At 45.2% G+C, this 27,950-nt stretch overlaps 1 protein-coding gene and 1 long non-coding RNA gene across 3 annotated transcripts in view; one reads left to right on the top strand and one right to left on the bottom strand.

Annotated features, from left to right (window-relative positions):
- The window catches only part of SQSTM1 (sequestosome 1), a 73,436-nt gene that overhangs the window by 34,260 nt on the left and 11,226 nt on the right, over positions 1 to 27,950 (top strand). The window lies entirely within an intron of this gene.
- On the bottom strand, positions 54 to 27,832 carry LOC122699136. 2 transcript variants are annotated; one of them, XR_006342562.1, is made up of 5 exons: positions 26,269 to 27,832; positions 10,301 to 10,349; positions 7,500 to 7,911; positions 1,293 to 1,361; positions 54 to 812 (listed from the first exon to the last, which is right to left on the bottom strand). It is a non-coding gene; the product is annotated as an uncharacterized LOC122699136 (long non-coding RNA). The 2 variants fall into 2 exon arrangements; XR_006342561.1 differs by lacking the exon at positions 26,269 to 27,832 and adding an exon at positions 24,066 to 24,416.

Raw genomic sequence — 27,950 nt, 5'->3', positions numbered from 1 at the left:
AGAGCCCTGGTTCTTGTCTCCTTTGAAAAAAGAATTTTACAAAGAGACTGAGGTTATAAAACAAGCACTGAGTTTATTAGAACCTCATATGCATGAGAGAGCATACAAGAAGCAGTTTCTTTAGGACAGAACAAAGCAGAGCTACATACTCAGAGAAGAGTGTGGATGTCTTTGCTAGTGAGGAGTGCACCAAAGGGGTGGTTTGATCATTTATATGGGGTCAGTTTTCTTTGCTCCCTGTGGCCAGCCGCCTGGCTCACTGCCCATAACTTGTCTCCTCAAGGCCCTCCCCAGTGTGCATGGACACCTTTAACCAAGATGGGTCCCAGCACCAGGGCCTCTGGAAGGTTGGTGAAACATGTCCCAGGGTAGTGCCCCCTTCCCTTTTTGACTCCTGAGGAACTCTTCTCTTCTCTGAGCTTTTCTGCGTGTGCAGGTGGGGAGGGCTCCTTGGCTTCAAAGAATGAATGATGCGGTCATCTTTATTTTTTTACTTCAGCAGAGCTTAGTTTCTCTCTGCTCTTGCTGTTAACTTTTTCTTGATCTGTCAGTAAGAGACAAGCTCTTATTTGCTCAGCCTGACAAGCACCAGCTGCTTGGCCTGGGGCCCATCTACTTCTTACTTTAAAGGGCAAAGATCTCTTGTAAAACTTCTTCCTGCTGGACAGGAGCCACAGACCCTAGCCTAGCCTAGCAGTGCGTAAGTCCCTCACTGACTCTTCTCCAAGGACCTGTTGGGATCTGGGCTGCCCTCTACTGGAATGGGTTGAATTCCTTGAGCCGTCATGAGCTTTACTTGAAATTGTTGAAGCCTAGAAGACAAAAATGGGCTTTCCAGGTGGTGCTAGTGAAAGAACCAGCCCGCTAATGCAAGTTAGATGTAAGAGATGCCAGTTCAATCCCTGGGTCGGGAAAATCCCCTGGAGAAGGAAATGGCAACCCACTTCAGTATTCTTGCCTGGAGAATCCCATGGACAGAGGAGCCTGGCGGGCTACAGTCCATAGGGTCACACAGAGTTGGACATGACTAAAGTGGCTTAGCATGGCACAGAAGACAAAACTTAACCAAAAAGTTATACCAATGGGGTCCAAAAAGGAAAAGAACACCAATAGCCATTAAAGGGCCTTGAAAGGGAAGGAACCAGGTTAAATTTAGGAGGACTTCCTTAACTGTTGACCAGACATTGGAGGCAATATTGCTCCTGACAAAATTGTGAAGCCATTCTGCTTAAGTGTATACTTCCTTAATATTAACTTCTTAAAAAAAAAAAAAAAAAAATATTAACTTCTACCTGTCCTGTTGCATTGATCCTGGTGCAGCAGAAAGTATTCGTTATCATACAAGCTCCATCCACCGTGTTCTGCCAGAAGGTAATCAAGAGTTAGCCAAAAAAGAGAGAGGGAAAGAAAAAGAGACAGTTAGCCAAAGAAATAAGATAGGTTTTAAGTCTTGTTAAGGCTTGCCCTGTCTGTTTCATCATATGATCAAGTTGTCTGGTGAGATTTCTCAGTGTTGTTTTATGATGGGGAAAGCCTCCCCGTGGAACTACCAGTCCTATGGTCAGCCCTGCCCTTGCTAAGATCATTCCTAGTACTCTCTGGGTTTGGTGGTGAGCCAGAGTGTCCTGTTATAGATTTTTAAAAAATCTTTTACCTCTGTAGTCCCTATAGTGCACTCTCCTTTGAAATTGACATATCAATGCATATATAGGTCATAGCTTGGTTGAAAAAGGACAGGGCCTGGCCATAATTCTGTAAAATATGATGCCTTGAGTGTCCACAGAGGAAAACAAACCCTCCAAGGATGCAAACTTGAATTTCTGTCTCATGACTGTTAAGAGTGGACAATCTTGAAGGACATATCTGTTGTTAGTACTTGAACAGTTAGGGGACAGTGGACCCTTATGTTGATAATTAAGCATATAAAGCTCTGTGATATTTTAAACAAGATGTTCAGGTATGATCCTGCTGATACCATCAGAGGGTGGCACTTGATAGGCCAGAATTGCACAGGTGGGTTGAACTGGATTGACCAGGTGGATGGGACATTTTCTTCATACCACTTATATTCCCCTTCTGTTTTGTTTAGGGGTGTGGAGCCATAGTTTGAAACAGGGCACCAGTGAGTAAGGTTGTAGATTCAGTTTATCCCTATAGAAGAGGCTGGGCTTTCCTGTGGCTCAGTGGTAAAGAATCCACTTGCCAGAAGAGAGGATAAGTGAAGTGGAAGATAGAATGGTGGAATAAATGAAGCAGAGAGGAAAAAAGAATTAAAACAAATGAGAACAACCTCAGAGACCTCTGGGACAATGTTAAACTCCCCAACATTTGAATCATAGGAGTCCCAGAAGAAGACGACAAAAAGAAAGGGCATGAGAAAATACTTGAGGAGATAACAGTTGAAAACTTCCCTAAAATGGGGAAGGAAATAGCCACCCAAGTCCAAGAAACCCAGAGAGTTCCAAACAGGATAAACCCAAGGTGAAACACCCGAACAAACATATTAATCAAGGTAACAAAAATTAAGCACAAAGAGCAAGTATTAAAAGCAACAAGGGAAAAGCAACAAATAACACACAAGGGGATCCCTATTAGGACAACAGCTGATCTTTCAATAGAAACTCTTCAGGCCAGAAGGGAATGGCAGGACATAAAGTGATGAAAGAGAAAAATCTACAACCGTGATTACTTTACCCAGCAAGGATTTCATTTAGATATGAAGGAAAAATCAAAAGCTTCACAAACAAGCAAAAGCTGAGAAAATTAAGCACCACCAAACCAGCTCTTCAACAAATGCTAAAGGATCTTCTTTAGACAGGAAACACAGAAAAGGTTTATAAAAATGAACCCAAAGCAACAAAGTAAATAGTAACATATCATACTTATCAATAATTACCTTAAATGTAAGTGGGTTAAATGCTCCAACCAAAAGACAAAGACTGGCCAAATGGATACAAAAATAAGACCCCTCTATATGCTGTCTACAAGAGACCCACCTCAAACCTAGGGACACATACAGACTGAAAGTGAGGGGCTGGAAAAAGATATTTCATGCAAATGGAGACCAAAAGAAAGCAGGAGTAGCAATATGCAATACTCATATCAGATAAAATAGACTTTGAAATAAAGACCATGATAAGAGACAAAGGACACTACATAATGATCAAAGGATCAATCCTAGAAGATACAACAATTATAAATATATATGCATCCAACATAGGAGCACTGCAATATGTAAGGCAAATGCTAACAAGTATGAAAGGGGAAATTAACAGTAACACAATAATAGTGGGGGACTTTAATACCACACTCACACCTATGGATAGATCAACCAAACAGAAAATTAGCAAGGAAACACAAGCTTTAAATGATACAATAAACCAGTTAGACCTAATTGAAATCTACACAGCATTTCACCCCAAAACAATGGATTTCACCTTTTTCTCAAGTGCAACATTATCCAGAATAGATCACATCCTGGGCCATAAATCTAGCCTTGGTAAATTAAAAAAAAAAAAAAAAATTGAAATCATTTCAAGCATCTTTTCTGATGACAATAAGTAAGATTAGATGTCAACTACAGGGGGAAAAAACTATTAAAAACACAAACATATGAAGGCTAAACAACATGCTTCTAAATAACTAACAGATCATGGAAGAAATCCAAAAGGAAATAAAAATATGCATGGAAACAAATTAAAACATGACAACCCAAAACCTATGGGACTCAGTAAAAGCAGTGCTAAGGGGGAGGTTCATAGCAATACAAGCCTACCTCAAGAAACAAGAGAAACATTGCATAAACAACCTAACTTTACACCTAAAGCAACTAGAAAAATAAGAACAGAAGAACCATAAAGTTAGTAGAAAGTAAGAAAGAAGTAAAAATCAGAGCAGAAAAATGAAAAAGAATTGAAGACTATAGCAAAAATCAACAAAACTAAAAGCTAGTTCTTCATGAAGATAAAATAGACAAACCGTTAGATTCATCAAGAAAAAAAGGGAGAAGAATCAAATCAGTAAAATTAGAAATGAAAATGGAGAAATCACAACAGACAACATAGAAATAGAAAGGATCATAAGAGACTGTGAGCAATTATATGCCAATAAAATGGACAACTTGGAAGAAATTGACAAATTCTTAGAAAAATATTACCTTCCAAGACAGAACCAGGAAGAAATAGAAAATCGTAACAGACCCGTCACAAGCATGGAAATCGAAACTGTAATCAAAAATCTTTCAAAAAACAAAAGCCCAGGACCAGATGGCTTCAAAGGTGGATTCTACCAAAAATTTAGAAAAGATTTAACACATATCCTACTCAAACTCTTCCAGAAAATTGCAGAGGAAAGTAAACTCCCAAACTGATTCTAAGAGGCCATCATCACCCTAATTCCAAAACCAGACAAAGATGCCACAAAAAAAGAAAACTACAGACCAGTATCACTGATGAACAGAGATGCAAAAATCCTCAACAGAATTCTAGCAAACAGAATCCAACAACATATTAAAAAGATCATACATCATGACCAAGTGGGCTTTATCCCAGGAATGCAAGGATTCTTCAATATTTGCAAATCAATCAATGTGATACACAACATTAACAAATTGAAAGATAAAAACCATATGATTACCTCAATAGATGCAGAGAAAGCCTTTGACAACATTCAACACCCATTTATGATAAAAACTCTCCAGAAAACAGGCATAGAAGAAACATACCTCAACATAATAAAAACCATATATGACAGACCCACAGCAAACATTATCCTCAATGGCGAAAAATTGAAAGCATTTCACGTAAAGTCAGGAACAAGACAAGGATGCCCACTCTCACCACTACTATTCAAAATAGTTTTGGAAGTTTTGGCCACAACAATTAGAGAAGAAAAAGAAATAAAAGGAATCCAGATTGGAAAAGAAGAAGTAAAGCTCTCACTGTTTGCAGATGATATGATCCTCTATCAGATCCTCTATATAGAAAACCCTAAAGATACGACCAGAAAATTACTAGAGTTAATCAATGAATATAGTAAAGTTGAAGGATATAAAATTAACATACAGAAATCCCTTGAATTCCTATACAGTAACAATGAAAAAACAGAAAGAGAAATTAGGGAAACAATCCCATTCACCACTGCAACACAAAGAATAAAATACTTGGGAATAAATTTACCTAAAGAAACAAAAGACCTATATATAGAAAACTATAAAACACTGGTGAAAGAAATCAAAGATGACAAAAATAGATGGAGAATTATACCATGTTCGTGGATCAGAAGAATCAATACAGTGAAAATGAGTATACTATCCAAAGCAATCTGTAGATTCAGCATAATCCCTATCAAGCTACCAAGAGTAATTTTCGCAGAACTAGAACAAATTATTTCACAATTTGTATGGAAACACAAAAAACCTCAAATAGCCAAAACAATCTTGAGAAAGAAGACTGGAACTGGAGGAATCAAGCTTTCTGACTTCGGACTATACTACAAAGCCACAGTCATCAAGACAGTATGGTACTGGCACAAAGACAGAAATATAGATCAATGGAACAAAATAGAAAGCCCAGAGATAAATCCACACACCTGTGGACACTTTATCTTTAACAAAGTAGGCAAAAATATACACTGGAGAAAAGACGATCTCTTTAACAAGTGGTGCTGGGAAACCTGGTCAACCACCTATAAAAGAATGAAATTAGAACACTGTCTAACATCATACACAAAAATAAACTCAAAATGGATTAGAGTAGGACCAGAAACTATAAAACTCTTAGAGGAAAACATAGGCAGAACACTCTCTGACATAAATCACAGAAAGATTCTCTATGACATCTCCCAGAGTAATGGAAATAAAAACAAAAATAAACAAATGGGATCTAATTAAACTTAAAAGCTTTTGCACAACAAAGGAAACTATAAGCAAGGTGGAAAGGCAGCCTTCAGAATAGAAGAAAATAATAGCAAATGAAACAACTGATATAGAATTAATCTCCAAAATATACAAGCAACTCCTGCAGCTCAATACCAAAAAATGAACGACCCAATCAAAAAGTGGGCCAAAGAACTAAACAGGCATTTCTCCAAAGAAGACATACAGATGGCTAACAAACACATGAAAAGATGCTCAACTTCACTCATTATCAGAGAAATGCAAATCAAAACCACAATGAGGTACCATTACATGCCAGTCAGGATGGCTACTATCCAAAAGTCTACAAGCAATAAATGCTGGAGAGGGTGTGGAGAAAAGGGAACCCTCTTACACTGTTGGTGGGAATGCAAACTAGTACAGCCAGTATGGATAACAGTGTGGAGACTCCCTAAAAAACTGGAAATCCCACTGCTGGGCATACACACCGAGGAAACCAGAATTGAAAGAGACACATGTACCCCAGTGTTCATCGCAGCACTGTTTACAATAGCCAGGACATGGAAGCAACCTACATGTCCATCGGCAGATGAATGGATAAGAAAGCTGTGGTACATGTACACAGTGGAATATTCCTCAGCTATAAAAAAAGACCACATTTGAGTCAATGAGGTGGGTGAAACTGGAGCCTATTATATAGAGTGAAGTAAGTCAGAAAGAAAAACACCAATACAGTATACTAACGCATATATATGGAGTTTAGAAAGATGGTAACGATGACCCTATAGGCGAGACAGCAAAAAAGACACAGATGTAAAGGACAGACTTTTGGACTCTGTGGGAGAAGGCGAGGGTGGGATGATTTGAGAGAATAGCGCTGAAACATGTATATTACCATATGTAAAATAGATGACCAGTGCAGGTTGATACATGAAACAGGGCACTCAAAGCTGGTGCTCTGGGACAACCCAGAGGGGTGGGGTTGGGAGGGAAGTGGGAGGGGGTTCAGGATGGAGGGACACATCACATGTACACCCATGGCTGATTCACGTTGATGTATGGCAAAACCCACCACAATACTGTAAAGTAATTAGCTTCCAATTAAAATAATTTAAAGTAAAAAGAAGCCACCCGCCAAAGCAGGAGACACAGTTTGATCCATGGTCCAAGAAAGTCCCACCTGCTGCAGAGCAGTTTCCATGCACCACAACTACTGAGCATGTGCTTTAGAGCCCAAGAACTGCAACTATTGAGCGCTTGGGCTACAACTGCTGAAGCCTGTGTGCCCCCGAGCCTGTGCTCTGCAACAAGAGAAGCCACAGCAACTAGAAGCCTGCACACCGAGAATAACCCCTGCTCGATGCAACCAAAGGAAAGCCCACACAGCAACGAAGATCCAGCCAAAAATTAAAAAAAAAAAAGAGGCAGGATATCTGGTGCATTTATATCTTGGAGGGTTCTTGAGGCATGTGAAACAAATGCCATTTGTGGAATTTAACATAGTGTGTCCATATGGGGGATTCAGGTTAAAGAATTGGAATAGCCTCCTGGAAGGTGCACATGTGACCAGCAGAGGTTTGGGGGGGGGGGGTGGTAAGTGTCCCTGATTTAGATTGTTAATTACCATTGGAACTGGCAGTTTCAGGAGGATGCAAGAGGAGGGCCAGTGGCCAGCTGGGGGTGTTGATGGCACATCCAGCATCTTTTAAATGTTCTCCTTTGGATATGATTGGGGAAATGTTGATAAGTGAGTTTTCTTGCCATTATCCTCTAGTTACAGGGACTAGTAAAGCAGACAGAGTCAATAGGGGAAGCATTTCTGTAGTGGAGTGTTTCCCTTAAACCCAGCACAGACAAAAGAGCCACTTCCCTGGCAGGGGTGGCTAAGCCAACTGGTAGAATGCAAGCAAGAGTTACAATAGCAAGTAGGAGTCCAATTCACCACATCATTTTACTTATCTGTCGCTGGTGCCTGTCTTCTGAATAGGTATCTCAGGTTTTCCACTGGCTCACAGGCGTATTGTTCGTGTTGTGACCTGTGAGATTTTTGGAGGTAAAAGCTTTAGTCTGGACAAATGTACCCAATCCCTTACAATTTGACAGCAGTGGGGGTGGGTAAAATTACGTTATAGGGGCCTTTCTACTTTGGTAATAGTTGGTCTTCAGGGGACCCCTCTTTCCAGATTTTAAGAAGAACGTGGTCCCCAGGGTTTCCTTGTGAAGGAACCACCCCTTCTGCTGTATTTCTAGTGGAGGTGGCGGTGCCTTGTTGTCATAGTCCTGGATTGCCTTCTGAGTTTGTCCTAGATTCATAATATTTCAGGCTCTGTTCACTTCCTCATCTAGCAGAATGTCAGTAGTAAGAAAAGCCTTCCCATGGGTCATTTCAAATTACTCCTGAGGGTACATGAACCCTAAGGAGTGCAATGTGAGTCTCTTGGCAGTTTTTTTTCTAAGGTTTTCTTTAAAGTATGGTTCATTTTCTCTACCTTCCCTGAAGATTGTTGTTCAGCTGCTCAGTTGTGTCTGACTCTTTGCAACCCCAAGGACTGCAGCACACCAGGCTTTCCTGTCCTTTACCATCTCCCAGAGCTTGGGGGTGCCAATAAGTGTAACTTGTAGTTTATCCCTAGGGCTATTGTGAGCCCCTGTGTGATTTTGGCTATAAAAGAGGGATAACAATCACTCATGGGGACTTTGGAAGTCCACATTGAGGAATGATGTCTTTTATTTTTGCCATGCCATGCAACTTGAGGGATCTTAGTTCCCTGAACAGGGATCGAACCCATGCCCCATGCAGTGGAAGTAGAGAGTTCTAACCACTGGACAGCCAGGAAATTCCCAGGAATTATTTCTTTTAAAAGGGATTTAGAGTTCACTAGCCTTTTCAGCAGAGAAAGCAATGGCAACCCACTCCAGTACTCTTGCCTGGAAAATCCCATGGATGGAGGAGCCTGGTAGGCTGCAGTCCATGGGGTCGCAGAGAGTCGGACATGACTGAGCGACTTCACTTTCACTTTTCACTTTCATGCATTGGAGAAGGAAATGGCAACCCACTCGTGTTCTTGCCTAGAGAATCCCAGGAACGGCAGAGCCTGGTGGGCTGCCGTCTATGGGGTCACACAGAGTCGGACACGACTGAAGTGTCTTAGCAGCAGCAGCAGCCTTTTCAGATTGGGTAGGGGAGGCATCAACCCATCCTGTGAAAGTATCAATGAACATAAGAAAATATTTATATCCTGACCGTGGGGCCATTTGGGTGATACCTAACGGCCAGTCTTCCCCTAGGTATGTTGAACTTGCCTGAATAATGAAGGGGGAATTGAATGGGCCTGCGGGTTATTATAGGCACACAGATCGTAGGCAAGGGTTACTTGTTTTACTGGTTTTTTTTTTTTGAGTCCCTTCCCTGAAAAACTCTTTCAGTCAAGTCCTGTAGTGCATCCCTCCCATAGTGGGTGGCATCATGTAAACTCTTAGCAAGTTTCTACTGTTGGGCTTCAGAGATTAGGACATTGTCCCCGCTCTGTGCTTACTTTCTCCTAACTCCATTTCTCAGCTTTTTTCTTGTTCCTGTGAAGAACACTAGGGAAGGCTAGGGAGTTCGGGGGCAGAAACACTAGGGGCATAACTTGCTCAGGCTCTTAGAGTCAAGCTGCCCGTTTTGCAGTTCTGTCAGCTTTGCCGTTCCCGTGGCTCACAAAAGGTCCATCCCTCTGATTACTGCAAGAGTCAGAATCAAATCTTTATGGTTTATAAAAGAATTTCCAGCAGTTAACATTTCTCTAGCTTTCCTAAGTACTAGGGCCACTGTACAGTTAATACAGCAACTCCCAATTTTTGATAGAGCCTGGTCATGGGTCATGAGACATTTGTTCTTCACCTAAAGATAGATGGCAGTGATAAGCTTCAGAAATGAGCTTAGAGTATCTTATTAATAACTCAATTAAACTTTACAACAAAGAACTATCTGGGAAGTGGTCTTAGTAAGTACAGACCTTAAAACAGAATCAGAATTTGATGTATACTGAAACAATCTTTTTCTCTCTAAAATTACCCTCGTTTTTACTAAATATAGCCAAATTATCATTTATTTGATTGCAAATTAAGTCTGATTTCAAGAAATTGACTTGGTTACTTATGTATGGTTATATAGGTTATTTTATTGGGTTGGCCAAAAAGTTTGTTTGGTTTTTCTGTACCCTCTTATGGAAAGTGGTGACAAGGGCTTATCACAGATTTTGCTGTATAGATTTGGGTGGATCCCTCCCTTTTTGAAGTCTCCTCAAAAGATTCCTAACCTGTTAGGAAGTGGCCTTCCTTATTTACCTGATAAAGCTGCTGGGAACCTCTTAGTTTCCAGTTTCTGGAGAGATCAGGTGGAGGGAAAGGCAAACTTTTCAGATCTACTCGGGTTTAACTTACCAAATCGCTGTGAATTATAATTAGCTTGACAGGAAGGGTTTCCTTATATCTGGAAAACATAGAATAAAAGCCAGTAGCATCTCAGACAAAACTGAAAAATTATAACCATATCCTTCAGTTCACTTATTTAGCAGTTTTATAAGGTCATCAAGTTTACCCAATTTAGTGGTATGATATGAAAGTTATGAGAAACCTGTACTTGTCCAAATGTTGTTTCTGTGAATCTTCTTGAAGATGAAGCATTTTTGCAAAGCATCAGCTTAACTGTCTATGAATGACAAAAGACTTAAAAAGCACAGTTGAACATCTGATAACAATGTAATTGACAAACAAACTTGGTTATAGTAACTAGAAATTATGACTGATAATATTTTTATCAGGACATACCAGATTTTTAAGAATTTCATATAATTTCTAGTGTGTCTATATCAATATCATTTACCCATATTATGCAACCTAAGAATATTTAGTACTCATTTGACAATGTTTCCCATGTAATTTAATATACCAAATGAACCCAGTTGGTTTAGGATCTCTCTTTGGGATGCTTCAGCTGGAGGTCAAAATAATTTAAATTAGCATTTGATATTTGAAAGGTGGCAAAAAATACTAAAAAGTCATATAGGCCAAGTCACACTTGGTCATATAGGCCCACAGGTCCCTGTGAAGCAATACTTATTCATTTAACCAAAGTGACAATAAAAGATTTCAAAGGGCAAATAAGTAACAGCTTAAAATGTAAAAGCAAGGAAGTCTGCACAATCTGTTAGTAAAAGCAGCATTCCAAGAAAACTTTGTTCTCTTAAGACAAAGAAACAAAATCCAGTCCTATGCCAGTCTACTCTTAATCCATTTACTTAGTTAAAATTGAATCCAATCTTAAAAAAATCCTGACCACGTGCAAAACTCTTTTCCCAATGTTCCTTTTCTAGAAACTTCTCCAACTTTCTGTATCCTATATTATTCTGTCCCTCATTTTTTTTGGTCATTTAGAAACAACCAGCTCTAGGACAAAACCACTTTTTTATCTTCTAACAAAATGCTTATACCTTCATTTACTGAAAACATGTTTCCTATTTTCCTTGCATACTGAAATGTTTTCCTCATAATTCTAATCTTAGAGCATTAATCTCTAGCAAAAACTAAGAAGCAAGTAATTGTAAACTGTCATATCAGCACTTTATGATAGGAATATCCCATAACCTCTAGAAACATGCATCTTCCCAAAGCATTCTTTCTTTCCTCAACATGGTACAAGATATGTGTCTAATAAACCCAACATCTGTACTTTCCCTCTTGTAAGAGAAAAATAGGTAAATTTAGACCTGTTTAGCAATTAGTGTTCCAATATTTTATCTTATTTGAAATGCCATGAATACTCAATGAGTTCCTATCATTTAACTTAATTCAGTGTCAAGTTACCAAGATTTAGAGAAACTATTTTAGATGGACATTTTCAAAACTTATTATTCCTATGTGTGTGTTTGTGCTTAGTCACGTCTGACTCTTTGTGACCCCATGGACTGTAGCCTGCCAGGCTCCGCTGTCCATTCTCCAGGCAAGAGTACTAGAGTGGGTTGCCATTTCCTTTTCCAGGGGATCTTCCTGACCCAGGGATCAAACTTGTGTCTCTTGCATCTCCTGTATTGGCAGGCGGGTTCTTTACCACTAGCGCCACCTGGGAAGCCCCAATTATTCCTATAGAGTTTACCAAAAAGCTGTTATCTCAGTTACATTTACTTAAAAGTTTAATTATATCAGGTTATTTTCCTTATTGACAAATTTTATAACAGAAGCAATATGCAGTTATTGACTTTCAGTAACCCTAGGAACAATAAAAGTATTTTACTTAATGTTGATGACTCTAAAGACAGGTTTGTATTAATTAAACCTACAAGCTTAAGCCAACTTTATTCTAGATATTAATTCAATATTGACTGTTTCCCAGGTCACATGAACTTGAAATGTAGTCTGGTGAATTTCCTTTGTATTGCTTAGAATTTATATAAATGCTTAATCTACTTTAAGCTAACTAACTACTCATTTACATGTTAATTATTTAACATGTTAAATTTACAAGTTAATTTTTTACAAGTTAACTTGTAAAAGTTACAAGTTAATTTCTAACTTAAAAATTTACAAGTTAGTGTTTACATTTACAAGTTAATTTTTACATAATGAGACACAGCACTGAAGACCATACAGTTTTCTGGCTTGAGTTTTAAAAGGCTTCTTTTCTTTTCCTCCTCAGTCTGGGGGCTACAGATTTTGGATCAGATAGTTCCTGAAAGCCTAGGCATAACAGTTACATTTTAAAGACTGGGCAGAGAAATGCAAGCTCCTTCCCCCTGCTCCCTGTTCTTTAAAGTCCTACTAAGTAACCTAAGGCTGGAGTCTCAGGCAATGTGGGCTGTGTTTGTATTTTAAGGCTTAAGTGCTTAACCCATAGGCACAATGAGGTGGAGACTTGCAGGAGTGGTTGGACAGACAAAACCACATAAAACAGAGATCCTGATACATTCACTGACTAAGAGTCAGCATGTATCAATGACAGAAACCTAAAGACACAAACAAGAAAGGAAGACATGGTATTATTGCAAGGTGGCCTCTGGAGGACTTTGCCCAGTCCAACTCCTTTCTCAACTAGCCCTTCTGCCAGCTGGACCACAAAACAGAAAAGTGTGGGGTTCATGAAAACAGGTGAGCAACAAGGAGTCTCCAAGGTGAAAAGGATGGGCGTGTAGGTAAGAGAACCAAGGGAGAGGTAAAGGGAGGCAGGACTGAAAAGACTGAAAAAGAGAAAGAGATTGCCCATCTTACCCACCTTCTGTGGATGTCTGTTCAGGCACCAGACTTTGTGCTTCCAGAATGGGCCAGTGAAGGAGGTAACACCCTGTCCACTGCCCACTAGGTCATCAGGCCTGAAACCAGCCAACTGTAAGTCATCTGTGGGACTCCAACCCACAGGTGGGACCCTCACCTGCACATATATCAGTATATAGAAATAAAATCCCTTATGATTATACAGTGGAAGTGACAAATAGATTCAAGGGATTAGATCTGATAAACAGAGTGCCTGAAGAACTATGGACGGAGGTTCGTGACACTGTATAGGAGGCAGTGATCAAGACCATCCCCAAGAAAAAGAAATGCAAAAATGCTGTCCGATGAGGCCTTACAAATAGCCGAGAAAAGAAAAGACATGAAAGGCAAAGGAGAAAAGGAAAGATATACTCATTTGAATGCAGAGTTCCAAAGAATAGCCTTTCCTCAGTGATCAGTGCAAAGAAATAGAGGAAAATAATAGAATGGGAAAGACTAGAGATCTCTTCAAGAACATTAGAGACACCAAGTGAACATTTCATGCAAAGATGAGCTCAATAAAGTACAGAAATGGTATGGACCTAACAGAAGCAGAAGATACTAAGAAGAGGTAGCAAGAATACACAGAAGAACTGTACAAAAAAGATCTTCATTACCCAGATAATCATGATGGTGTGGTCACTCACCTTGAGCCAGACATCCTGGAATGTGAAGTCAAACAAGCCTTACGAAGCATCACTACAAACAAAGCTAGTGGAGGTGATGGAATTCCAGTTGAGCTATTTCATATCCTGAAAGATGATGCTGTGAAAGTGCTACAGTCAATATGCCAGCAAATCTGGAAAACTCAGCAGTGGCCACAGGACTGGAAAAGGTCAGTTTTCATTACAATCCCAAAGAAAGGCAATGCCAAAGAATGTTCAAACTACGGCACAATTGCACTTATCTCACATGCTAGCAAAGTAATGCTCAAAATTCTCCAAGCCAGGCTTCAGCAATACGTGAACTGTGAACTTCCAGATGTTCAAGCTGGATTTAGAAAAGGCAGAGGAACCGGAGATCAAATTGCCAACATCCACTGGATTATCAAAAAAGCAAGAGAGTTCCAGAAAAACATCTATTTCTGCTTTATTGACTATGCCAAAGCCTTTGACTGTGTAGATCACAATAAACTGTGGAAAATTCTGAAAGAGGTGGGAATATCAGACCACCTGGCCTGCCTCTTGAGAAATCTGTATGCAGGTCAGGAAGCAACAGTTAGAACTGGACATGGAACAACAGACTGGTTTCAAATAGGAAAAGGAGTATGTCAAGGCTGTATATTGTCACCCTGCTTATTTAACTTATATACAGAGTACATCATGAGAAATGCTAGGCTGGAAAAAGCACAAGCTGGAATCAAGACTGCTGGGAGAAAAACCAATAACGTCAAATATGCAGATAACACCACCCTCATGGCAGAAAGTGAAGAACTAAAGAGCTTCTTGATGAAAGTGAAAGAGGAGAGTGAAAAAGTTGGCTTAAAGCTCAACATTCAGAAAACTAAGATCATGGCATCTGGTCCCATCACTTCATGGCAAATAGATGGGGAAAGAGTGGAAACAGTGTCAGACTTTATTTTTCTGGGCTCCAAAATCACTGCAGATGGTGATTAGCCATGAAACTAAAAGATGTTTACTCCTTGGAAGGAAAGTTATGACCAGCCTAGACAGCATATTAAAAAGCAGAGAAATTACTTTGCCAACAAAGGTCCATCTAGTCAAGGCTATGGTTTTTCCAGTAGTCATGTGTGGATGTGAGAGTTGGACTATAAAGAAAGCTGAGGGCAGAAGAATTGATGCTTTTGAACTGTGGTGTTGGAGAAGACTCTTGAGAGTCCCTTGGACTGCAAGGAGATCCAACCAGTCCATCCTCAAGATCAGTCCTGGGTGTTCATTGGAAGGACTGATGCTGAAGCTGAAACTCCAATACTTTGGCCACCTGATGCAAAGAGCTGACTCATTTGAAAAGACCCTGATGCTGAGAAAGATTAAGGGCAGGAGGAGAAGGGAACGACAGAGGATGAGATGGTTGGACGGCATCACCAACTCAATGGACATGGGTTTGGGTGGACTCCGGGAGTTGGTGATGGACAGAGAGTCCTGGCATGCTGTGGTTCATGGGGTTGCAAAGAGTCAGACATGACTGAGTGAACTGAACTGAACTGAACTAGCATCCGGTCCCATCCCTTCATGACACATAGATGGGGAAACCATGGAAACAGTGACAGACTTTATTTTTGTGGGCTCCAAAATCACTGAAGATGGTGATTGCAGCCATGAAATTAAAAGACGCTTGCTCCTTCGAAGAAAAGTTACAACCAACCTAGGCAGCGTATTAAAGAGCAGAGACATTACTTTGCCAACAAAGGTCTGTCTAGTCAAAGCTATGGTTTTTCCAGTGGTCATGTATGGATGTGAGAGTTGGACTATAAAGAAAGCTGAGCATGGAAGAACTGATGCTTTTGAACTGTGGTGTTGGAGAAGACTCTTGAGAGTCCCTTGGACTGCAAGGAGATCCAACCAGTCCATCCTAAAGGAGATCAGTCCTGGGTGTTCACTGGAAGGACTGATGCTGAAGCTGAAACTCTAATACTTTGGCCATGTAATGCAAAGAACTGACTCATTAGAAAAGGCCCTGATGCTGGGAAAGATTGAGGGCAGGAGAAGAAGGGGATGACAGAGGATCAGATGGTTGATGACATCACCAACTTGATGGACATGAGTTTGAGTAAGCCCTAGGAGTTGGTAATGGACAGGGAAGCCTGGTGTGCTACAGTCCATGGGGTCACAAAGGAGAAATCTGATGATTTAGCCTATTCCGTCCCAACCAGACTTCTTGGCAGCAGGAAAATAAAGGTGAGAATATTAGGATTATCAGGCTTCTGGCCTCAACCGGATATGAGGTTTGAACGTCTGTTGCTCTCATAAATCTCCTGTCAGCTACAGCCTGCTAGACAAAGATCTGCAAGGTGTGAGGCAAGCCTCTCCATCTCTGTCTACCATCAAGGTGAGCCATTGATGGCCAGAAGGAGCAGGTCTTACAAACTGAGAGGAGTGACAGTGTAGCTGTGTGATGTCCACTCCCTCAGAAGGACAGGACAGAAGCAGGAGAAGGCAGAGAGGATGGAGAGAGGAGAAGCAGAGAGATAGCAGGGGAGAAAGGGGGCAAAGGGGGAGGGGAAAGCAGTGAGAGTGAAAGGATAAAGGGGCAGAAGGCAGCGTTGCTGGAAAGCGGGTGCTGAGACCCTCAGGGGCCAGGAAGGCAGACTCATCTAGGGTGGTGCTGCTGCAACGGGAGGTGCAGGGGGCTGCTGCACGCAAAGGATGCTGCATTCGGTGGCCCTGGAGGTGCCCAGATCCTCTACCGGGAAGGGGAGAGCGTCCCTTTGCAGAGTATGTTACTGATAAAGGTTCCTGGGCTCCTTAATTAATAGAAATTGGTAAGAGGTGAGACAAGAAATTTTGGTAAGGCTTTACTGGGACTCCTGTTGCAGCAGGAGGGTGCAAAAACAAGTAAGAGGTTCCCTTGCCGGGTCCCTGATGGCAAGGGGTAAGCTGGTTCGTTCTGTGGGCTGGGGTCGGGGTGGGTGAGGGTTCAGGCCTAAAGCGTGGCTTAGGTGGTCTGCCCACCGTCTTGATGGTGCCAAGTGCAGGGTGCATGTGCAGTTCCCTGCTTCTGCCCCTGCCTCAGAAGAGGCAGTTGGGTTTTTGGTCTTTTTGTGTCTTGTTCATGATGTGCCCAATCATCTATGCACGTCAGGTTGTTTTCAGTCTCTTATGGTTCCCTCTCTATCTTGTTACTCTGTCCAGGGGCAAGCACTGAAGCAAACGGTCCCTGGTTTCAGGCCCCAGCCTGTCTCAACCTCATTTCCTTATTCATTCACAGCAAATGTCCTAAGCGTCTACCCCGTGCCAGATCTTGCTTGAGTTTCTGGAGACACAGACACACTTTGAGCTAGTCCCGCCCGGCCACAGTCCTGTCTGTGGCCGCTGCGCTCACTGCTGGGGAGGGAAGGTCTGTGGGGCTCAGAGAGCTTATAATGTGGGGAATGACCACAGAAGGAGAGAGGGCCTCCCTGGGAAAGTGGGATTAGCTGTATGACCCAGGGGAGAGGAGCAGTTCTCAGGAAAGGATTGATCCGCGTAAGCGATCAATGCCAGTCCGGTGCAGCTCAGTGAGCGAGGTCTGGGACAGACGGGGGCAGGGCACAGTGCTAGGATATAGCACAGTTTGTCAGGGATTTGTGTTTGTACCCTTGAAACTGTGGGATCTGTCCAAAGCAGGAAAAGGAACGGGGGCTGTGGTGGGAGTGACAGTCTTATTTGCATTTTGAAATGATCACCGTGGCAGGCATGGAGAAGGAACTGAAGACTTAGAGAGGAAGCAGAAAGACCAGCCAGGGCCTGGGGTAGGGAAAGGGGTCCAGAGGGTGCCACTGTGGCATACAAGTTATTTTGAACTGAAGACACTGGAGAATATAAGCCCCCCATCCCCCTGGAATTCCCTTATCTGTCTAAAAGCAGAGCCTCCCAAAAGAATTCCAGTGTCCTAAATCCCCTCACTAGGAGCAATGAGAGGAAGATCTGTAATAGGGAAGAACATATGTGACTTCATATTAGATCTGTTTCTTTTACCTTTAGAATACTTTTAGAATATCTTTTTATTAATAACTCAAATAGGATACCTTTGTATTCTATTTGAGTTTAAAATATTGCAGATAGCCTGAATACAGCCTGTATACAGGCTAGCCCATTATCAAGGCTCTGACCTTTAAGGATATAACACTTTTCCATTCATATAAAAAGTCGCAAACAGGGATGTCCCTGGTGGTCCAGTGGTTAAGAATCCACCTTCCAATTCGGGGGATGTGGGTTCGATGCCTGGTCTGGGAACGAAGATCCCACATGCTGCAGAGCAGCTAATGTGTCACGTCCACGACTAGAGAGAAGCCAGAGTGCTGCAGCTGAGACCCAACACAGCCACAAATAAATAAAAATTAAAAAAAAAAAAAAAGTCGCAAACAGAGTAACATTTGTCTTGTTGGAGCTTTACAGGAACACTGTGATCTGACTTATGTGGACCAAGAAGTTTGCAACAACCAACCACGCCCCTCCCTCATCTTGCCTTTAAAAATGCTTTGCTCAAACCCTTTGGGAAGTTCCAGGTTTGAGGGGCATGAGCCACCCTTTATCCTTATTGACACTGCAATAAACCTTTCTTGGCTTCAAACTCCAATGTTTTGGCTTGTGTGGCCTCACTGAATCAGGCACACAAACTTGCTCTTCAGTAACAGATTGACTCTTTTCACCTGATAACCCAAAGAGACATTGCCACAAACTTCTAAATAGTCTCTTAAGGACCTAAGGAAGGAGACAGAAGGGTCCCTGGTGTAGACAGGTGGTGTTTGTCAAGTGGAGTAAAACTGAAGCTTTTTCTCACCCACACACTCCAAGGACAAAGCTAGTGGCGAAAGCTGAGCTCTGCTAAAGTGAGAGGTGAGGTACCAAGTCCTGAGGTCAAGGAAGACCTCCCTGTCTGCATGCGCTCGGGAAGGCTTCTTGAGGGCCGAAAAGTGAGGGGCTCACTCCACAGTAACTGTGGACATGCATGCACCCATTGGCCTCTGTGGCGGGATCCATCTTGGAAACAAGTTGGGCGCGTATCTTGGGGAAGGTCCTAGGGCAGTCAGGTGTGAAGGAAGAAATGATAAAGGTCAAAGGTAAACAAACACCCAGAAGGACTGTCCTGTGTTTAAGGGATTTAAATCCCCTTTTTACTGCGCTCCTCACTTAGGACGCCCACACCCTCCACTGGCTATACATCTCGGCCTAACTTCTGACACTGCGGTCCTCCCCATTAGAGAGGATGCCCATATCCTGTCTCTGGGTGCCTATGTCTGCCTTGCTTCTCTTAACCACATCGTCTGTCTGTGTGCTCTCCATACATTGTGCTGTGTCCCTAATAATAAACTTTGAGTCTGTTTTTACAGTTTTTGCCTCCTTGAAACATTCTTGCTTTCAGATGAGAGGGAAGAGCCAGGGAACTTTGCTTCTAGCCTCTTATCCCCTGGTGGTCTAGTGACTAAGATTCCAAGTTTTCATCCAGGCTTTGTTGTTGTTCAGTCGCTCAGTCGTGTCTGACTCTTTGTGACTGCAGCACACCAGGCTTCCCTGTCCTTCACCATCTCCCAGAGTTTGCCCAAACTCATGTCCATTGAGTCGGTGATGCCATCCAACCATCTCATCCTCTGTCATCCCCTTCTCCTCCTGCTCTCAATTTTTCCCAACATCAGGGTCTTTTTCAATGAGTCAGCTCTTTACATCAGATGGCCAAAGTATTGGACCTTCAGCTTCAGCATCAGTCCTTCGAATGAATATCCAGGCTACTTAAGTTTAATCCCTGGACAGGAAACTTAAGATCTCTCTTTAGGACTGTTCACTGCTCTCCCTCTGAGATCAGATCCATTTATCTTTCTTAAAAGTCATGTGTTTTCCATGTAAGTACCTTTCTCCCCCTCTCTCCTTTGCTCCCCCATTAAATTGATATAGAAGCCCCCAGTTCTAATACATGAATAAAAATATTTTCTTGCTAATCTATCTCTTGTTGGTTTAATTCAGGCCTCTGTGGTTTAATTTGGTTTTAAATTAGTAGTACTAATTTAAATTACTACTTTAAATTACTGAATTTAAATTACTGAATTTAAAGTACTGAATCTGGTTTTGGTAAGCAGTACTTGGTTTGGTAAAGTACTGAAGACTGGTTTGGGTAAGCAGATTATGTCTCTAAAAGAATTACTTTTAGTTCAGAGCAGAATGTTGTCCCATCTACTGTGATACAAATCCTTGGATGCATGAGATGGGTGCTCAGGGCTGGTGCACTGGGAAGACCCAGAGGGATCGGATGGGGAGGGAGGCAGGAGGGGGGATTGGGATGGGGAACACATGTAAATCCATGGCTGATTCATGTCAATGTATGGCAAAATCCACTACAATATTGTAAAGTAATTAGCCTCCAACTAATAAAAATAAATGAAAAAAAAAAAGAAAAAGAATAACCACCTGAACATTGCAGGCTTTCCGGAAAAGGGAAAGGGTTTTAGAAGCTCTGGTTTTAGAATTCTCTGGCCTGTAAGGAACATGGCTCTTCTGTCTCGGGTCCTTGGCCAGAGCTAATCACATGGTCTGACCTCAAGGGAGCAGGTGAGTTAATGTATATAAAACATTCAGCTGTCATTTTTTGAAAGGCTGATGACCAATTGTAGATTATGCTGCAAGGGATGATGTCATGCAAGTGTGTATGCCAGAAGAAGGGTTTAAAGGTATTGGTCTATGTGGACATTAATCTTTTTGAACACTTGCTAAGAAATGGCCAGAAGGGAAGAGGAGTTTGACATGTTAGGACGTTAAAAAAAAGGTGGATTTAAGAACTAAACCATTACATGACTCTTCCAAAAAGCAGAAAACCATTCAAAAGTGACCCAAAATGATTTTGATGTCAAATACAGCAGGTTGTACTAAAGCCCATCAGACTTGAAGGAAATGTTTCAAATTCTATATTTAAGGGGGGTGGTGGGAGGGAAAAGGCAAGTAAAGACTGAAAAAGTTTAGTAGCAGTATCAGTAAATCATGTTTTCATATGAGATTTATAGTCATGGAGAGAATAAAGTTCTATCTCCTTGCCTGGGTTTTATATTGAATGCATTGGTCCATAAAGGATTTGTATCACGGTGGATGGGACAACATTCTGCTCTGAACTAAAAGTAATTCTTTTAGAGACATAATCTGCTTACCCAAACCAGTCTTTGATTCATTTTACTTTCAATAAAGCATGAAAGTGAAGAACTGGCAAAAAAAAAAAAAATTCCAGAATGCTTCCCAGCATAAGAGGAGCACTGTGAGAGTGTTGTTACTTTTATTTTCCGGGAGCACAGTCAATAGGATGTGGCCACGCCATCACGGCCATAGCCGACCCTCCACATCTCTGGTCTGCTCTGCGGTGACCCTCACTGCCATTGGGAACCCTGTGACAGGCATGGAGTGGGAGGTGGTGGTTCTGTACTTTTGGATACACTGACCAAGACCAAAGTCAGGACTTGGCTGGTGGTACCGTGGATAAGAATCTGCCTGCTAATGCAGGGGACATGGGTTCAATCCCCAGGAAGGTGTCAAATGCCGAGGAGTGACTGAGCCCACACACAGCTACTGAGCCACAACTACTGAACCTATGTGCTGCAACTACTGCAACAACTAGTTCGCCTGCCTAGAGCCTGTGCTGAGACAAGAGAAGCCACCGCAATGAGAAGCCTGAGCACCGCAACGAGAGAAAGCTCGCGCAAAGCAAGGAAGTCCCAGCACAGACAAAAATAAATTTAAAGAGAAGAAAAAAGACCAGCGTCTGGTGTAAGCCATCTCATGAGCCAGCACTAGGCCTGCAGGGACCCAGAGGCTCTCAGGTGACTCCAGTGGGCATGTCCATGCCCATCCCTGACCCAGGGGGCTACAGATGCTGTCTGGCTAAGCTTGGGTCATGTGCATATTCCACCCTATCCGCAATGATAGGGGAGAAACGAATCCTCAAAGGAAAGTTTCCATCCAGAAAAGGGACAGAAATTTTTTTTTTTTAATGTTTTACATATTTTATTCTGACATCATATCTTTAAAAAAACAAAGAGATGAAAACATTTGCACTTATCAATGCCATTTTCTTTAGATGTGGTTTGACTTCTTCCTTCAGGCTCTAAGGGACAGAAATTGAACAGGTGAGGGTGAGACAGGATGAGACCTGGGACCCTTTCCAGCAGTGCCTGCACTCAAACATCTCCTCCAGCAACAGACTACCAAGAAACTATAAGGGACTGGAAGTAACTGCATGCATGCACGATTGGGGCCAATTATGAGCAACAGGATACAAAAAAAAGCCAAAACCCAGCTGTCGCTTCTAAGGTGCCTGGAGCAAAAGTTGGGTATCACATGATCCCTGCACATGGGAGCAGTAGAGTAGGCAGACAGATAAGCCACCCTTCCAGGGTGGACCCACCAACCCTCTCCACCCTCATCCCATGTTAAGTGTCGGTTGGGTGTACTCTCCTTTGGCTCTTGTCTTCTATCAGAGATTTGGAATGGTGGGCCATGTGTAGCTGAAACAGCTTTAAGCTGGCAGCATTTGTAAGGACAAACTAGTTAACAGCTCAAGCTGGAAGCAGGCAGCAGACTCCCAAGGAGCAAGGGCAGGTCAACCCAATGTCGTTTAGTCACTAAGTTGTGCCCAACTCTTTGTGACCCCAAGGACTGTAGCCCACCAGGCTCCTCTGTCCATGGGAGTTCAAGCAAGAATATTGGAGTGGGTTGCCATTTTCTTCTCTAGCGCATCTTCCTGACCCAGGGATTAAACCTGTGGCTCCTGCTTGGCAGGTAGATTCTTCAACACTGAACCAAAAAGAAAACATGAAGTCACCCACAAGCTGCCCCTATTGCACTCGCTTGCGTTTTTATACTTTCTGTCTCCTTCCCCTGGAACCTGATTCATTACACCCTATGCAAATAGGGGATGGTGCCAGCATTTGCCTGATTGCTTACGCCCAAGACCAGAGGTTCTCACTCAGGTCCTGGACTGCCCCCTTCATGGGCCTTTTTTTTTTTTTTTTCCTTCTCCCTCTGCCTGGTTCCACCATTTTGGACTCTTTATTTTTTCCTGCTATTCTAGCTACCTGACATAAGAAACCAGTTCCGACGGCCTTCTCGGTGGGCCTTTTACCAATTTCTATTGATTAAAGAGTCCACAAGCCCAGGTGTTAACACAGGGACTGGGGAATGCAAAATCCGAGGGTGGAGAGGGGATTTAGCCCCCTTTTCTTGCCAGAAGTCTCTTCTAAGGCAAACAGCCCCTTCTCCAGAACTGCGTGGGCGGGGGAGGTGTTGGCGGCGGTGGTGGTGGAGAGGGAGGCGCCCTTCTCTGACGCTGTGACCCGTGCGCTGTGATTTCTCGCCACCTGACACGCCTTTAGCCAGGGCACAGTGGCTGCCATCCTGCCAACTTTGGCATGACCTCCAGGGAAATCAGGCTTTGTGCCTCTCCTGTCCTCCCCTCTCTCCTTAGCTCAGGGCCTGCCACACAATAGCTCCTGGGCGCCAGGCAGAGCGGGATACTGAGCACCCAGCATCAGGGCCCGCCAAGGCCACCGCACGCCCTTCTCTTGTCCAGTCGCTTGCGTGAAGCCCAGGCACACACTTTCCGCCCCGAGACAGAGCGACTGGAACCCCGCTGCCCACCTCGGCTCGCGGCACCTTTTCAAGGGCTGGTCTGGCGGCTGCAGCGCGATGCGGCCCTCACCGGAAGGGGGCGTCCGAGACCCCGTTTTACCGAAGGTCAAAGGAGATGCAGCGCCGTCCCAGCTCCAGAGTCAGGGTTACACGATAAAAGGCACGCGCTACGTCCAACACTCGACCCCACAAATGCTACCCGAGCTCCCCCAAAGTGCAGGCGCTGGGACCCAGGCTGAACAAAAGGGGTGCCCTGCGCCAGGAGCAGAGGGCCCCCAAGGCCTTGGGGGTAGCTAGCTGCTACCAAGAGGCAGCGGCTGGTGGGAAGCATGGCAGGAGGGCGGGACTTCAGAGCACAAGAGAACGCCACATAATTTTTCCAGAAGGTTTTCGAAGGGAGCCGGGAAGAGGAGGGACACTGACCGGACCCTGACAAGCAGCGGCCGTCCGTTCCACGTGATCCTAAACTCCCAACCCGGTCGGGAAAGCGCCTCTCCCCGTCCCCGCCCCTCCCGCGGCTCGGCCGGAGAGGCGCTCCTGAGAGACTGCGGCCCCCAGTCCAGCTGGGACCCCCGGCACCACCTGCTCCTCCTCCCCCTCTGCCTGGAGCGGCTGTCCCCCAGCCCGGAAGGCCTAGGCACCTGCGTGGGTCTCCGCCTGGGACACCAGATCCCGTCAAGGGTCGCCCCACCATTTCAGGTTCCGCTCCCCCACACCTCCTGACTCCTGCCTTGATTCTCCCCGCCTTCGGCAGTCAAGCTGGTCCTTTCCTTCGGAGGGGCGCCCGGGGGTAGGTCTCCAGTGGGGGCTGGAAAGGCCCGCGAGGGGCGGGGCCCTCGGATCCCAACCGCGACCCTCCTCCGAGCGCCCCGCCCACCCTCCGGCCTGGGGCAGGATCCACGTCACTTCGTCCAGCGTTTTAGGGCACCTGCGACCCTGCGGCCGACTACACCACTTCTGACCCGCGGGCCTGCCGCATAGAGCGAGGTGTTCGCTCCCTGTCACTGCGGGAAAACCGAAGCCCCTGTCGGCTTTTCAGGCCGGCAGTGACCCCGCCCGGCACCGGCAGTCCAAGGACACGGACTGGAGAAGGGTCTGGCTGGCGGATGCCGCTTGGGGTCGGCTCCAGCCCCCAGGGGCCCGCTGTCCCCGTCTAGTGACCCCGCAGCCCGAGTTCCGGCCGCACCCGTTCCGGTGCTGTTCCCGGCAGGCGCGCTGGGCCTGGGTCTCAGCGGGAAAGGCCCCTGGCGCCGCCCCCCGGCCTCCCCGGCTTCTGCGTAGGTGAGCGCTGTCTCCACGGCCCCTGCGCAACGTCCCACTCCGCGCGCGCCGCCCCCACGACCCCCACGACCCCCACAGGGCCTGACGGCCCCCAGCTCCCGTCTGGTGCGAGCACCCCAGCCAGAAGGGAGCCAACAGCCAGGCAGGAGGGCCCCGGGGGCTCCCAAGGCCCACAGCTTGGCATCACCTAACTCTCCAATCAGGTCTCCTCCGTAGCTTCATCTCCTTCCCCCAGGGCCACTGACTTTATGAGCTCCTTTTCTTTCAGAAGCTACCCTCCTGCCCCCATGATTCCCTGCGGGCTGAGCTGTGCGCTTTTGCCAGAGGGCTAAAAAGGGGGTGATACCCAATGCCTGGGGATTTTCCCGAGGGTGTGGTCAGGGAAGGCCCTACTGAGGTGACATTTAGAGTGGGAGATTACAGTGGGAGGCAGTGGGGAAAGCGGTCTAGGAAAGGGGAGGAGCCAGGAAAAAGTCACCAGGTGGAACGATTTGGAAGGGAGAGGGTGTGTCCCTTCCTTGTTAGGGAGAGGAAGAGAACAGCAGACAGGTCCTAGGGCCCTGTGGCCTGGAGGCACCCTACTCATCACACCGTTTTCTCATGGAGAAACGAACTCAAACCTTGGGCCTAATGTTGGGGTGGGGAAAGCTTGATTTCCTGTAATCTTCCATATAAATGATGGCCCAGAGCAGCTCAGTCTGAGTCTTGCAGTGGGTTTGTTTCTGGCTGCCCCACCACACACGTCTAAGCTTGGCTCCACCTGGCAAAGGAAATAAAGGAAACTTAAGGAATCGATTGCTGAGGGATGGGATTGAGACAGGTTGGGTGGGACCTGGGAACTTCTGCTGCAGTGCTGCAATGTTTGCACCTGGACACACTTCTCAAGCAACAAAATACAAAGAAACTATCATTGTTTAGTTGCTAAGTCACGTCTGACTCTGCCACTGCATGGACTCCACCAGGCGCCTCTGTCCATGGGATTTCCCAGGTAGGAATACTAGAGTAGTTTGCTATTTCCTTCTCCAGGAGATCTTTCCAACCCAGGGATCAAACCCGGGTCTTCTGCTTGGCAGGCAGATTCTTTACCACTGAACCACCAGGGATGCCCACAAAGAAATTCTTAAGGGACTAAAATAGCTATGTGCATACAGTAATTGGGGCAAATTATAGACAAAAAAGGTACAAAAAGGCTAAAAAAGCCAACTGCCACTTCTGAAGAGCCAGCAGAAACACAGTTATTGCACATGCCCCCTCTCCTGCATTCAACACCACCTAAGGGGTGGGCAAACCACCCAAGCCACCCCTCCAGTCAGGCCCCCTGGATACACCGCATACCCTCACCCCCATATAAGGAACAAACTCATGGTCCCCCACTCCATCAGGGAGAGAGCTAGCAAGGAACCTGTTCTTTGTTTTCCCTCCCCTCTGCTGCAGCAGGGGCCCCAGTAGAGCCTCCTCCTTGGATCATGGGGACAGATTCTGGTTGCCAGCTCTCTACCACCCTGGCATCTACTTGCTCTTTTGGCCCCGGGGCCTGAAGAGACCCATGCAACAGTTCCCCACCTTGATTGCCTGCCTGATAAGATGTCATTGAGGTGGGTGGCAGCAAGGGGGCTGGGGATCCCCTTGTTATGACGGCTGGTCATGGGATGCTGACTCACTGCCGGCCAGACCACCTGACCACAAGCGCAGGCGGAGAGGGCCCTGCCAGGGAGTTCCCCGGCTGCCGCCTTGTTTACCTCCAGCAAGCCTTGGGGGAGGGCCGGGGGAGTGAGGGCAGGGCTCAGGAGTGAGGCATGCTGGGAAGGCCAGAAGCCCGGCTCCCCAGCGTGGGAGGGGAGGTCTGCCTGCTTCCCAGGGCCCCACTGGGCTCCCACCCACTTTCTCCCTGAGCTTTCCATTCGTCCCTGCAAAACCACCACTGTCTCAAACAGCCAAAAGACCAGAAAGCAGATGTCTTTCTAGGGGCAGCCTCTGTCTCAGCCGCCCTGGTTTAAACACAGAGGCTGTGCCTGGAGTCCTTCCTGAAATCTGAGGGTCCCTAGAACCACAGGGCTTTGGTGGTGAACCCCTCACACTGTCGGCTGGGGACGATGAAGCTCTGGCAGGGGGTCATGAAACCAGCTCTTGCCTTGCTCAGGGCTGAGTGGCTCGCAAGCTGCTGAGTCACACAGGGGCACCTGTGGGCCACTACAGCCTCCACCCAGCACTGCTCCCACTTTGCCCCTTGACGATCTGTAGGGCAGTAGGCAGAGAGGGTCCTTTCCCAGGCTCAAAGTAGGGATGCTGGGAGAAGTCTGAGAACAGACTGTCCACTCTAGAGGGTTCTGGACAGCGGTTCAAAGCCTGCCTACTCTGGAGCTCTCTGGGAAGGACAAGACACCCCTGTGAACAGGTTACGGTTGTGCTTCCACAGCATGGCACCCTTGCCTCTGACTGGCCAAATCCAACTGACCTTCCTGTCGTCTCCAGGTTTCCCATTCCTTTAAGTTTTACCTGCTTCTACAAACCCCACCATGAAAAAACATGAATGTGACTCAGCAGGTTTGATTTTCTACTCACAGAACCATACCTGGGAGGGTTCATGGTGACATACCTTCCCGACTACCTTCTCCTCAAACACTCATCCCAATCCCTTCCCCCAGGCTGTTTGAACAGGTCACTTTTGTCACATAAAGCTGGAGATGCCCAGCACAAGAAGGAGGTAGGCTGTTGATCTGCCTATTGGGCTGCCCATGAGGCCCTTGGGTACCACCTGATGACACATGGGTGTCCAGGCACCAACGGCGAGTCTTTTAGGGAACATTGAACACTTGGTGGCTCCTGAGGCTCCAGGAAGCCTTGGCAACCCCTCCAAGTCAGGTGGGGATGGGAATATTTTGTGCTGTCCTGGCACCTCTCAACCCTACCCTCTGTCAAACTGGGAGCTCCTCTGCTGCCTGCGCTTCAGTTGGGAGGGTCTGTCCCTCCACTCAGTAAGGGGCTGTCATGGAGGATACTGGGGATGGTGGAGTGGGCTGCCACCTGAGAAGCTGATGGCTTCAAAGGGAGGGGCTTCTGACAAGAGTGGCAAGGTCAGGACAGCACCTCTGGAGCCAATTTGTTCTAGATGGCGGTGCCCGCTGAGCGCCTAGCAGCTTTCTGGCTTCGGGCTTCTGTCGCCCACCTTCCTGCTGCACTGGGCATCTCCAGAACGCCTGGGTTCTGCTTTGCTGCGTCACAGCCAGGACCAGACCTGGGAGGGG

Source organism: Cervus elaphus, chromosome 9 (genome assembly GCF_910594005.1).
Source record: "Cervus elaphus chromosome 9, mCerEla1.1, whole genome shotgun sequence".
Taxonomy (NCBI): Eukaryota; Metazoa; Chordata; class Mammalia; order Artiodactyla; family Cervidae; genus Cervus; species Cervus elaphus.
This window is presented reverse-complemented; position numbering and strand designations above follow the sequence as displayed.